Below are 13,717 nucleotides of genomic sequence, written 5' to 3' on the forward strand. Positions count from 1 at the left end.
TTGACACAATGTTTTAGCACACTTGAACCCACGTCCTCCTGCATTGGTAACAATGCCCATACCAATTAAACTAATACCCAATCGGCATAAAAAAATTATATATTACAAAAAAACCCAATCGGCAAGAGATAATATATTTAAAATAAACTTTATATTTAATATATAAAAATGCTAAAAAATAAATTTAAAAAGTGAAATAACTTAAAAAATTAGAAGGCAATGAGTAAAAGAATAATTTATTCAATTTAAAAATAAATACTTGAAATACAGTGTATTATATGTCAAAAAATTGTAATGTGAACATGAACATTTTTTTTTATTTAGCCACTATCTTATGATATATATATATCATTTGAATGTATTTTATTTATATGTAGAGAAAAGGATGAGAATATGGAATTAAGATGAATTACCCAATTTAGAGATAATATTGAAATCAATTAATACAATGATTATAATTATTAAAAGCTGTGAAAATATATTAATTAGTTGATTTGCTCGAGAGGTTAAAGGGGCTGTCTTTAATATTATGTAAAAAGTAGTTATAAAGTTATTTAATATTTTAAATTTTGTATATTTAATTATAAATGAGATAATATTATAAAATTAATAGCACGTTTGGTTGGCTGTAACAGCCAACCGGTTCCGTGTCTATTTTGAGGGCAATTGTTCTCCGTTAGTTTGGTTGGCCAAATGCCCCTGAATAGTCATTCTTTACTTCATCCTCTGAATGGCTATTTCAAGCAACTCAGAATATATATATTTTTATTATTTCCATTTTAACCCAACCAAAACCCAGAAGGGAAAAGAAAAAATGGTAATAACAAAAATCATTCAACACATCCCCACGAGGGAAACTTGCAGCAAATTGAAGAAAAACTCTGATTGAGTTAATCCATAGTCATTGCAGATGGAAGTTCTTTAAATTTCTGGGTATTCGATTGGTGGTGAATGGTGGATGGAAACGATGAGCATGGTGGTTGACTACCAGAAACTGAAAAAAGAATTTCTATTTTTTGGGTTTTTGATGGAATGAGACTTGAGAGAGGAGAGTGAACATTGGCAATTGATGGCAACATATGACAACATGCAAGAAGAAATTTTCGACATAAAAGCAGCAGATGACGGCAAAAAAGAGTGGTGAAAGCCACAAGTAAGTTCTGTAGATCTAAACTTTTGTGATGAATTTTAGGGAAGAAAAAACTAAGATGGGAAAGAAAAAGAGGAGAGTTGGATGATTCTTCTGGATTGTGATCAATCGGGGTGGTGGCAGAGGCGATGGCGATCGTTGCCAGAATCTGGATTTTAATAAAATGTTTTCTGCCAAACAATGAACATTTCGTTTGAATTAAAAAAAGGAAACTAGAGAAGATGATTTTTTGAAAACAAAGATGAACGGTTTATCTTTCAAAAGGAAAAGGGAGAGTTTGAATTTTAAAAAAAAAGGAAACAAGATGATTTTTTGGAAAAAAGATTAACAGTTCATCTTTCAAGGTGCAAGGGGGAGAGAATTTGAGGGTGAGGAAAGGATTGTATGAAACAGTTACGCCATGTCATCCGTGTCCCTTCCCAACCAATTAATGACATGTTAGCTAATGTTTACATATCATTTACACCTCATTTAATTAGATTTTTTAATCATTTAATGACATGTCAGCTAATTTTTACATGTCATTTACATCTCTGCCCTACCGCTATTATTTTTTTTGGGTAACTGTTTTGCTGTCTCTTCACGTCTCTTTGCAACCCTTGCTGCTATTATTTTTTTTTTGCAACTGCTTTGCTGCCTCTTCACGTATCTCTGCAACCCCTGCTGCTATTATATTTTTTTCGGCAACTACTTTGCTGCCTCTTCACGTCTTTCTGCAACCCCTACTGATTTGCTTTGTATTTTCGATGTGGCTGTTGCAATTGATTTTACAAGTGAGGTTATTTTTTTCTATTATGCTAAAATAGATAGGAGAGCAAGAAAGTCAATGCTAGTTCCTAACAATTAAATGAATAGGTTAAACTATTCTTGAGCAGAAAACAAAGATCTAATCTTTAGGCAGATTTTCATGTAATATAATATAATTAAATAGTTTTAGATAAAATTAGTGAATTCTAGCATTATGCTCAACTGGATCAATATGGTAGGTTATTCAAGGCTGATTGGGTGATTTAGTTTGGGATGTTAAGTATTTCCACTTGATTTTCATTTGTTTGAAATATAGTTCTATTTAGAATCTTTGAAATAATTGTGATTTTTAATAATAATGACTTACTGTACTGAAATTTTTTGTTATGATTTTCGAGCCGTGTTTTTATTAAATTTTAATTGTTCTTTTAAATTTTTTAACGATTTCTTGTATTATCATGATTTTTTTATACATTAAAATTTATTCTCAGGTTTTGTTAATTTATAATTTTCCTTTATAGAGACAAATCAAGATGAAATAGTTCATCTTGTCGAGAAAAAAAATAATTCCGTTGAAGAAATAAAAGTGGGACTAAAAGTGCATTCCGAAGAAGAAGTTTATAATCTTTATAATCAGTTTGCTTTGAGTAAGGGGTTTAGTATTCGAAAAGGAAATAAGAGACGAAGTATGACTGAACCTATAAGACAACGTGAATTTTTATTCTCGAAATCTGGGTATCATGAACACGAAGATGTTGGCAAAGTGGAAAAATTTAATCGTCTAGAGACAAAGACAGGCTGTCAAGCTAAAATTCATTTTACAATAGAAAAAGGTGTTTGGGTTGTCTCTTACTTAAATGATTATCATAATCACCACTTAGCAACTTCAGAAAAAAGAATTAATTTAAGATCAGTAAGAAAAATTTTGGAAGGACATGGAGATGTTATTCGTTCAATGGTTTCTACAGGAATTAAACAAACAAGTTTATATTCGTTTCTTAGGAAGGAGATTGGGTTTGAAAATATTACATTTACTAAACGAGATTATCATAATTTCTTGCGAATTGAAAGAGAGAAACTGATTGAACCTGGGAATGCACAGAGCATTATCAATTTTTTCAAATATAAGCAAGCTAAAGACCCTATGTTTTTCTATTTAATGCAAGTGGACCAGAATAATTGACTAGCTAATTTTTTTAGAGAGATGGAAGATCAAATTTGGATTATGATTGTTTTGGAGATGTTCTTATGTTTGATAGCACGTATAGAACCAATAAGTATAATTTGGTTTGTGCTCTATTTGTTGGAATCAACAATCATTGGAATAATGTTTTGTTCGGTTGTGCTTTTTTATCGGATGAAACCACTGAGTCATTTACTTGATTGTTTGAAACATTTTTAGAAGCCATGGACAATCGATAACCGAAAAGTATTTTTACTGATCAAGATCAAGCAATGATGAAGTAGTAGAGATTGTCCTCCCAAAATCTTCTCATAGATTATGCATGTGGCACATTTCAAATAATGCTAAACAACATCTTGCTAGTCATTTTGCCAATGCCGAGTTCAAAGCACAATTTAAAAAATGTTTTGGATAAGATTACAGCTCTATTCCATTCCATTTAACAAAATAATAGTAACAAGGGTTGCTATGTAACACCCCCACGCCCGAAACCGTCACCGGAGTCAAGCTTGAGGTGTTACTAAACTTATCTTACCTTTTAAACAACTCTAAACCACTTATTTTAATTTTCGGAATAAATTGTTTTTCTGCGTCATGGTTGCTTAAAAATTCATTTCTCGAGTTTCAAAACTCAAAATTAAGATCCGTAAATTTTTCCTGAAACTAGACTCATATATCTATCTACTAATGTTTTTCTAGAATTTTTGACTTGGCCAATTAGTACAGTTTATTAGTTAAAGTTTCCCCTGTTTCAAAACTCGACTGCACTGACCTCTTCTTACTACGAACCATGTTTCTTCCTGTACAAAATTCACATGACTAACTGTTTGTTTTTATAAAACTAGATTCAACAAGGATTCTAACCATATAAAGTACACCTTCTGATTAGTTTTTTACAATTTATGGTGAATTTCCAAAGTTGAAACAGAGGATCCAGAAATCGCTCTGACCCTGTTTCACTAAAACTCAGATATCTCATAAAATATAATACCTTTACCTGTTTTGCTTATTCCATAAGAAAATATACATATAAGCTTTAATTTCATATATTATTCATCTTCAAACTATGTTTCTAAAATTTTTAGTGATTTTTCAAAGTTACGTCATTTCTGTTACTTGAATCTGTTTTTAGGTTACTTTCACATTTTTCATAATTTTCATTTTCATGTGATAATCACCATTCAATCATACATATTATTAAACATGTATATCATCGGCTATTTTATTAGCTAATCACTAGCAAGTATTTACACATCATTCATTGTTCATATTATACCAAAAGTAGCTAAGTTTCTATACATGCCATACCCAAACGTCTAATTATACCGAGTTATTTCTTTGATAGTGTGATCGGCCTCCGACGTTTCCTTCGATCCCCGAGTGACTAGATAAGTACTATAAGAAGAAGAAAATAAAGAGATTAAGCACTAGGCTTAGTAAGCTTACAAGCAAATAAATTACAACATTCAACATAATGGATAATTATGCATAATATCATCTAACATCATAAATTTCTTTACTTCTCAATTTCTATCTTCTTCTTTATTCCCTTACCTTCTTTCTTACCTGACCTTTCCTTTTTCATAAGTATAATCTAATTTTCCTTTGCTGTTAATTCACTGTAATTTAACTCGTATCTTGACCCGTTGAACCACTCGAAATACTAAGGATACTAAGGTCGTTCCTGTCTATCAATATCCTGCCAATGCCATGTCTTTGACATGGACTTACATAAATTATTCCTGTCTCCAATGCCATATATAATATGGACTTACATGGCTCAATCCTGTCTCCAAAGCCATATTTCTAATATGGACTTACATGGCTCATTTCTGTTCTGTCCTGTCAACCCTAATATCCTAACATTCCTAGGGTTCAACCGGGGCTTTTTAACACTTTTCCTCTGTCACTTCACCTTAAATTCGACTTTAAATATTTTCATAACATAAATTTATAAATGCTGGAAATTGACAATAATAGTGTAAAATAAAAGAATATTGCATTTATTTACTGTAACTTACCTTGATACAAAATGTGACTAAACTTTACAATTTAGTCCTTTACTTTTTCTTTTCCCTGATCTACTCCCAAATTTCGTTCTTCTTGATCTATAATAGAAAATTTAACTTATTTAATATTCACATTTATTAAAACAGTCCTTGACCCAAACTTTGGCAAAATTATATTTTTACCCCTAAACTTTCACATATTTGCACTTTTGCCCCAAGGCTCGTAAATTAAACTTCATCCTATTTTCTTATGTTTTATGACATGTTGATCATTTTTCCCTTCTATGGCAATATCAAAATCACACTCTAACATATACTTATGACTATTGGTATTTTTTTCCAATTTAAGCCCTTTTACTCGTTTTCACTTAGAACCGAGTAGCATAAGTTGTTTAACATAATTTAAAACCTCATATTCTATCATAAAACACCAAAATACACAAATTTCAGCCATGAGTATTTTTTCAAATATGAACCCTAGGTTGAATTATTGCTAGAATAAGCTTAATCAAGTTACCGGGACTCCAAAAACGTAAAGATCATTAAAAACGGGGCTTGGAATCACTTACTATGAAGCTTGAAAGTTGAAGAAACCTCAGCTATGGAGGAGGGCAAAAATCAGCAGAAACTAATTGAGAAGATGACCATTTTTGTGTTATTTTTCCCCTTTTAATTCATTTAATATCCAAATGACCAAATTACCCCTCCTTACTAAACTTTCAAAAATTCCTTCCTTGTCCTAATTTTTGTCCATGAACTTAAAATTGGTCAAATTCTTATTTAAACCCTCCTAATTAATATTCCAAAGTAATTTCATACTAAAAACTTCTAGAATGCAAGTTTTGTAAATTATTCGATTTAATCCCTAACCTCAACTTAAGCACTTTATGCATAGAATTTCATCACGAAATTTTCACACAATCATGCAATCATACCATGAACCTCAAAATAATAATAAAATAAATTTTTCTACCTCAGATTTGTGGTTTCGCAACCACTATTCCATTTAGGCCCTATTTCGGGATATTACATGCTAAGGGTATTTTGGTCATTTCAATTTTTTCTTTATGCTAATACAAATCTATTCCATTCAACCAAACTCAAAAATAAGATTAGAGTTCTATTCCATCCCATTCAACTAAATAATTAGATTATTGATTACAATTCTATTTCATTAGAGTCCTATTCAATTCATCTGAACGTTCTGAGAGCTTTATTCATAATGGTGAAGGAAATGACAACTAAACCTGGAACTACAAATGTGATATGCGTGACTCATGATTCATTTAACGGCGTCGGGAGCTGAGTTGTTGAATCAGATCATTCAAATCACGGAAGGATGAACCTCCTTCTTCAACAGCTCTTTTAGCCATTTCTCCTATTGCCTTGGCTCTGCTTCTCATTTCCACTGCTTTTTCACCCACCATTATCTCCTTCACCGCCTTCTCTATCGCATCTCTTTTCACAAAATCCCCCACCACTTCTACCCATTTTTTCATTCCAACTCCCACCCCAATCTTCAGAACCTGTGTCACCAGTTTTTCATTGTAGAACTGCTCCGCGAACACTGGCCACGTCACCATCGGCAAACCGGCTGAGACGCATTCCAGTGTTGAATTCCATCCGCAATGAGTCACAAAAGCTCCAACTGCTTCATGGTCAAGAATCAACACTTGTGGTGCCCATCCTCTTATAATAAGCCCCTTGCCTTCCGTTCTCTCCTCAAACCCTTCAGGCAACCAATCCTCTTCATTGTTGCTCTTTTCTTTCTTCACTACCCAAATGAAGTGCTGCCCTGTGGCTTCAATGGCAAAAGCTATCTCCGTTAACTGAGCAGCATTGAAATCGACTGCACTTCCAAAACATATGTAAACCACCGATTTGGGTTGTTTAGAATCAAGCCAGTTTAAACATTTTTGTTCATCGACCGATGGTTTCTTCCCTCTATCTACTTTATCTTCAATGGCCCTATTGCACAGTGAAACAGGGCCAACATGCCATGCCTTTCTTCCTAAAACGTTCCTGTAGTGATCGACATAAGCGGCTTCTAGCTCATAGAAACTGTTGACGATAAACCCATAGCTTTTCAGCTCTGCTTCTCTCCATTTTTTAACCGACCTGGTAAGTTTATCGTCTTCATTTTGTGTATAAATAACAGCCATCTGATCTCTTGTGCTTTTAATATCACCAGGAACGTTAGGAAACACAAAAGGTTCAGAACCTGATTTGACTTTCTTCTGTGGCTCATATACATTAACAGAATCTGATATACACAACGACAAGAAACTGCTACCATTAAACATCAACCTGGGGATGTCGTACTTGTTTGCAATATCAGAGGCCCAAGTGAAAAACATATCGACGATCAAGCAATCTGGTTTACATTATTGTATGAGCTGCTCAAAGGGTTGTTGAAACAGATCTGCGGCCTTGAAAAATTTGGCAATCATATCCAAGTTGACTCCTTGGGAACTTGGGACGGAATCAAGGTTTTTCACAGCCCTCGGGCAATCCAGCTTCAACACAAGGAAAGTTGAGGACTTTGAGGTGGATATCGAAGCCTGAATTCTTGCTTCTTTCGATGGTGGTGGAGATGAAAGGAACATTGAGTGGAGTGGTGACGATGGTTGTCTTTACACCTCTCATAGCGAACAGCTTGGTCATATCAACCATGGGTATCATATGGCCGTGGCCCATGAAAGGAAAGAACAAAACATGAAGCTTAGGATTCTCAGTCGCGTCAACATCCATATTCAGCACACAGAGAAAAGTCGGATTGTAAGAAACTGATGAAGAGACCAGATATGGGTATGGAACTTATGGAACTTTAGGTTCATCATCTTTTTCACTAAAAAAAGGGTAAACTACCCACTTTGTCCCCCAAGTTTAGCTCCTTGTAATTTAGTCACCTAACTTTTACAGCGTTTTCATTTTGGTCACTAAAAAAAATCTTTTTTAAGTATTGGTCGAGGTAAAAAAAAATTAAGGATTAAAGTGAAAAAACGGTAAAACCTAAAATAATGCATTAAATATTTTCAAATTGTACTTGTTTATTATCCCATTGTTGAAAGTTCTAAATTTCTTTCTTTTTCAATATTTCAAATTTAAATTTTAAAACATCAAAATTAATTAAATAAATTATTGAAAAAAATTATCACTTGATAATTCAGCCAATTTGTTACTATAATATTAAAATTAATTAATTTAATCTCCTTATAAAATTTAATATTTAATATTATATTTTCATATTATCCTTAATGAAATCAACTTAATTAACTCGCTTTTATTTTTTTACCCCGACCAATACTTTAAAAAGATTTTTTTGTGACCAAAATAAAAGTGATATGGAAATTAGGTAACCAAAATAAAAGTGTGAACATGATGCGATGTGTACAATCAAATAATGTCATTAGAGGTTTAAAATTTAGGTGACTAAAATGAAAGCGTCCTAAAAATTAAGTGACTAACTGAAAAATTTACCCTAAAATAATTATCTACTTATGACAAAAAGGGAAAAAGAAAAAAGAAAGAGCTAAATGCTCAAATTGGAGCCCAAACTTTTAGGTATGGATTAGATAATCATCAAATCTTTTAAAAAAAGAAAAAAGGTCCATTTCTTACTATTTGTCGTTTCCAAAACAAAATCTCTGTCAGTCCTGGCCAAAAGGAATAAAAAAAAAAGAAGAAAACGTATCTTTGCCATCAACTCATATCTTTGTCCTTTGTGTCTTGTTAATTATTTTACTTTTGACAGTTCAAGAAGAAGAGATAAGTTTAAGTGTTTTGGTGAAAATATGATTTTATTATTATTAATTTAAAATTTTATAAATTATAAAAAATTTAAATAAAAAGTTTTTTTATTTTAATAGAGGTTGGACTTACCTGTCTCCTAAATCCGCCCCTATCTAGGATCAAGATTAAATTAATAATAATTAAGTTAGGTTTTAATGTCTTAATTTGTATTTAATAACTTTTTTAATTTAGATTAAGTTGAATGATTTAATACGCATTTTAAGTATTTTTTGTAATTAGATATTATAATGCTTTGATTATAAATATTAAATTCTTTTGAAAGTCTCTTAAACTCTTTTATGGAATTTCACAAATCTGGAAACAATTTATATCTTTATTTTATGTTTTATTTTTATCTAAAAAAAATCAGTACTCTTAACAAATAATATTAAATAATATATTCTAAATATATTATATTTTAATACTGTAAAATACCATATTACCTTAGTCCAGAATTTAATATTTCAAAAAAGACAATAAATTCTTGCTTTGTTATATATATAAAATATGATATATATATATTAAAATTGGATTCTCAATTATAATTTGACATCTATTTTGAATTATAGAATGAATTTGTCTAAAATTAAGGTAATATTATTTATATTTTGATTATTACATTTATTAAATCTTATTCTTTTATTTTAGAGGACTCTTTTAATATGGTATTTTTTACTCATAAGGTAATTTCAAAAGATATATAGTATATTTCATAAATATTTTAGGATTGTTTTTTCATAATTTTATTTGAATAATTTTTAAATCATAACTTGGTTATTATTTTTGAAAATTACACTGTATTATACTTAAGTTATGTGAAAATCTTAATATGGCAATTATAATGGATTAGTTTTAAAAAAGAAACTAGATAGAGCTTCATTGCATTTCGGATATTAAGCTAGTGTTTCAAAAGTCGCTAATAATTGAATTTGAGTGTAATAATTACACAAAGATGGTATTGTCGAAACCATTTTAAATTTTGAAAAAAAGGGGTCGACTTGGTTTTGAAAAAGAAAACAAACATAGAAGTCGCCACCAATCCTTTTTGATGATGTGTGATCGGGTCACCTCGTAAAAGTGGTTGTTTTTAATAAATGGTTTGATTTATTTAAACAACGATTTTGGTTCACGGAATTCAGAAAGACGGGTTCGGAAGTCTGTTACGCACAAAGAAGGATTAGCACCCTCGTAACGCCCAAAAATTGGTACCTAGTTGATTAATTAGTGTCTTAGTGTCGAAAATTGAAAATTTGAAAGACTTTAAAATACGATCCCTCTTTTTGTAAAAAAAAATTTGAATGTTAAAGACTTTCTCGTCTCGAAGTAATAAAATGTCACATCCAGTAAGTTAGGACATGACATCTCGAACTTTTGAGAGTGAGCTTGCCTTTTATTTAAAATCCGTGTATTTTAACTTTTTAAAAGGATATTTGATTATTTAGAGTAAACGAGGAAAATCAAAACCCAGTAAGTTAGGGCACGATCTCTCGAACTTCCAAATATCGAATTGCCTTTATATAAAAAAAATATTATCCCGAGGTAACAAGATGTCATATCCAGTAAGTTAGGGCACAACACTTCATATTTCTGAGAATAAGTATTTTATTCAAAACTCGTATTGCTATTTTAAAAGCATATTCCGCTATTTAGGTTAAATGAGAAAAATTGAAACCCAGTAAGTTAGGGCACGATTTTCTCGAATCTCGAAATACGAAATATTTCTTATTTAAAACAACATTTTAATGTATCGAGTAAAAATATGACGTGATTTATAGTGAAATATAAAAGCAAATTATGGTACTAATACGTATAATAGCATAATAATAGGTGCGACAGTGTCAATAACAATAATATGAGCAATTTTAAAAAGATGAAATAAAAGCAAGGCTAGTAATATAAAAATATAAAACAAATGCATAAGGAAAATGAAATAAGCAAACACATAAAAAATATAAAAACATGACAATGATAATGAGAACAATAATAATAATATTAATAATAATAACAATAATAGTAAAAAATAATAATACTAATGATAATAATAATAGTAATAATAAGAATATTAATATTAGTAATAATAATGATAATAGTAATAGAAAATAAAAATAATATAATAATATAATAATATAATAATAGTAAATAAAAGTAAAAGTAATAGTAATAATAATGGTAATAATAAATAGTAATAATAACAATAACAAAAATAGTAATAATGTATTAAATGGTAAAAGAATAATAGTAACAATAATTTAAAAAAATGATAATAGTAATAAAATAAGATTATAATAATAATATTAATAATAAAAATGAACATAAAAAAATAGTAATAATAGTAATAATAATAGTAATAGTAAAAGGAATAATAATAGTAATAATAAGAGCGTTAATTCTAATAAAAATACAAATAATAATATATATGTACGAAAAATAATAATAGTAAAATAATAATAATAATAATAATAGAAGTAGTAATAATAATGGTATTAGAATAAAATAAATATAAATACAAGTATAATAATAATAGTAATAATATAATAAAACAACAAAAGTAATGAAAAGGACAAAATTGAATCTAAAAATAAAGTTTTGGGGCAAATCTGAAATAAATAAAAAGGAAATGGGTTAATTTGAACACGTGAATAACAAGGAAGGTCCAAAAGGAAAATAATCCCTACCCACCAAAACGGCGTCATTTAAATATGGACCAAATGTAATTGAAATAAATCACAGGGTAAAAATAAAAAATAAAAAAACTTAATTGCAGAACAATAAAAAAGCAGAAGGGCTAAAAGTGCAATTAGCCCTTCCATTGAAAACACACGGATCCTAGGCCTGGAGTGAGTCGGGTCGTGGGTTAAGGCTCAAAACGACTCCATTTTAGGGTTTAAGGACCCAGGCCAAAACGACATCGTTTTAGCCCTCTATTTAAGCAAATTTTCCCAAAAAATTTTCACTTCAGCACCCTTTTTAAAAAAAAAAAAAACTTCTCCCTCTCCCTTTTCTTTGAAGCCTCTCTCCCTCCGTCCAAACTCCGGCAAGTCGCCGCCGTGGGCTCCACTTCCGGCGACTACTGTACTCGAGGGTCGGAGCCCAAAAAAATGCCCACTTTTAGGCTATCCAAAATAGGTACGATCTCTCTCCCCTTTTTATGTTATATATATATGTAACCGAAAATAAAAAAATGAAATCTTTATATGTATGTATAGTTTTGAAAAATGAAAATAAAAGGAAAAAAAAGGAACTTGGCACGTTTGAGTTTGCTTTTTTTCTTCAATGCTTGTTGTTTTTTTTTTCTTAAAAATGTCTACTGCTTGTATTTATAAAATTGCCGAATGTTACAAATGATTTTGGCTTGGCTTTTTAAAGCCATTTTGAATACTTTTTATTATTATTTTTTGTCTCTTCTTCATTAAATCTTGCAGGTGGTGGCAGAGGTGCTGACGTCGGCGGCATGGCAGAGGCAGTGGCTAGGGTAAGTTGCGGCGCCGCTTGTGTTAGGGGGGCTAGGGTTTTATTTTTTGTTAAGGTTTGGGCTGTATTAGGCTAAGGTAGTTGGGTCTAAAATTTGGGCTTTAGTTTTGAGCTTGTTAGTTTAGTTTATTTCTATTTATGGGCCCCGGGCTAAATTGGGCTTGTACAGGTATGTTTGAATAACCATTGTAATTGGTGGGTCCAACTAAATTGAGTGTAATTAGAGCTCCACAATTACATTTTTCAATTTTTAGGAGGGTGAGAATGTAGTAATTACACCCAAATTCAATTTTAAATTTTTTATACAAATTATAAAAATTATATTATAAGCATGAACTTGTATGAATGCTTGGGATGATTATGGCAAAAAATTTCTTATAATATAAATTTTTAAAAAATATATTATTTAAATTATAAAAAAATCTAAAGTCATACCAAAAAAATTTATTATAAAAATTTATTTATACATTATAAAAATATTATAATATATTTATTTATAAAAAGTTATAGTTAAGAAGTATGGACATAACTTATTTATGCATCTGTATTATATATTATAGAAACAATATACTTATTCATAAAAAATATTATAATTTTTTTATAACAACTTATTTATAAAAAAAATAACCTTCTAAAATTATGGTAAAAATGGGGGGTTTTTACCTAAATAATATAAAAAAATAAAATATATATTGAAATAGGTAAGGGCCTTAATATTTACCAATCTAGGCAAACTTAACAGTGAAAATCGATGTCGTTTGACCAATCAACAGCACCCCTCTCCCCTGCCACTTGAATCACTAATTTTTTTTAAAAAAATTGGGTGTAACCTGATCAATCGGTGGAACCCATATTTCACACAAAAAATGCACCTTTTTTTGTACATGTATAAGGAAAACAATATTTTTTATTGGTGTCGTCGATGTGTCAGGCAACACTTAATTATTTTATTATAATTTTTTTAAAGCTGAAAAAATTGTTATATTAAATTTTGAGTATTGAAATCTAGACCCGTGGTTGATGGCATGCAACCGATATGACCCGTCAATCACGGGTCCAAGTACCAATACCTGAAATTTAATATACCAGTTTTTTCCAACTTAAAAAAATAGTTTTATTATTATATTATTTTCTTTTATTGTAAAAGGGGGTTGGTTTGATCCTCAACCCCCCACAAATATGAATCGAAAGGAAAAATATTAAGAGTTGCTGAAGGTCCGTCCCACCTCGAAAATCAAAAGGAAGGTATGCGTTTTAATTTTTTCTTAGTATAATTAGTTATATTAGTAGTAGTTTAGTATTAAGGCATGTTATTTTGTTAAAAAAAAGGTTAATGCTAATTATTCTCCACAAATCAATCACCAC

The 13,717-nt window shown here is 30.3% G+C and overlaps 1 pseudogene; it reads right to left on the reverse strand.

Annotated features, from left to right (window-relative positions):
- Positions 1 to 6,279: 6,279 nt before the first annotated feature.
- LOC107938110 (scopoletin glucosyltransferase-like) lies at positions 6,280 to 8,034 on the reverse strand (annotated as a pseudogene).
- Between the last annotated feature and the right edge of the window lie 5,683 nt (positions 8,035 to 13,717).

Source organism: Gossypium hirsutum, chromosome A12 (genome assembly GCF_007990345.1).
Source record: "Gossypium hirsutum isolate 1008001.06 chromosome A12, Gossypium_hirsutum_v2.1, whole genome shotgun sequence".
NCBI lineage: Eukaryota > Viridiplantae > Streptophyta > Magnoliopsida > Malvales > Malvaceae > Gossypium > Gossypium hirsutum.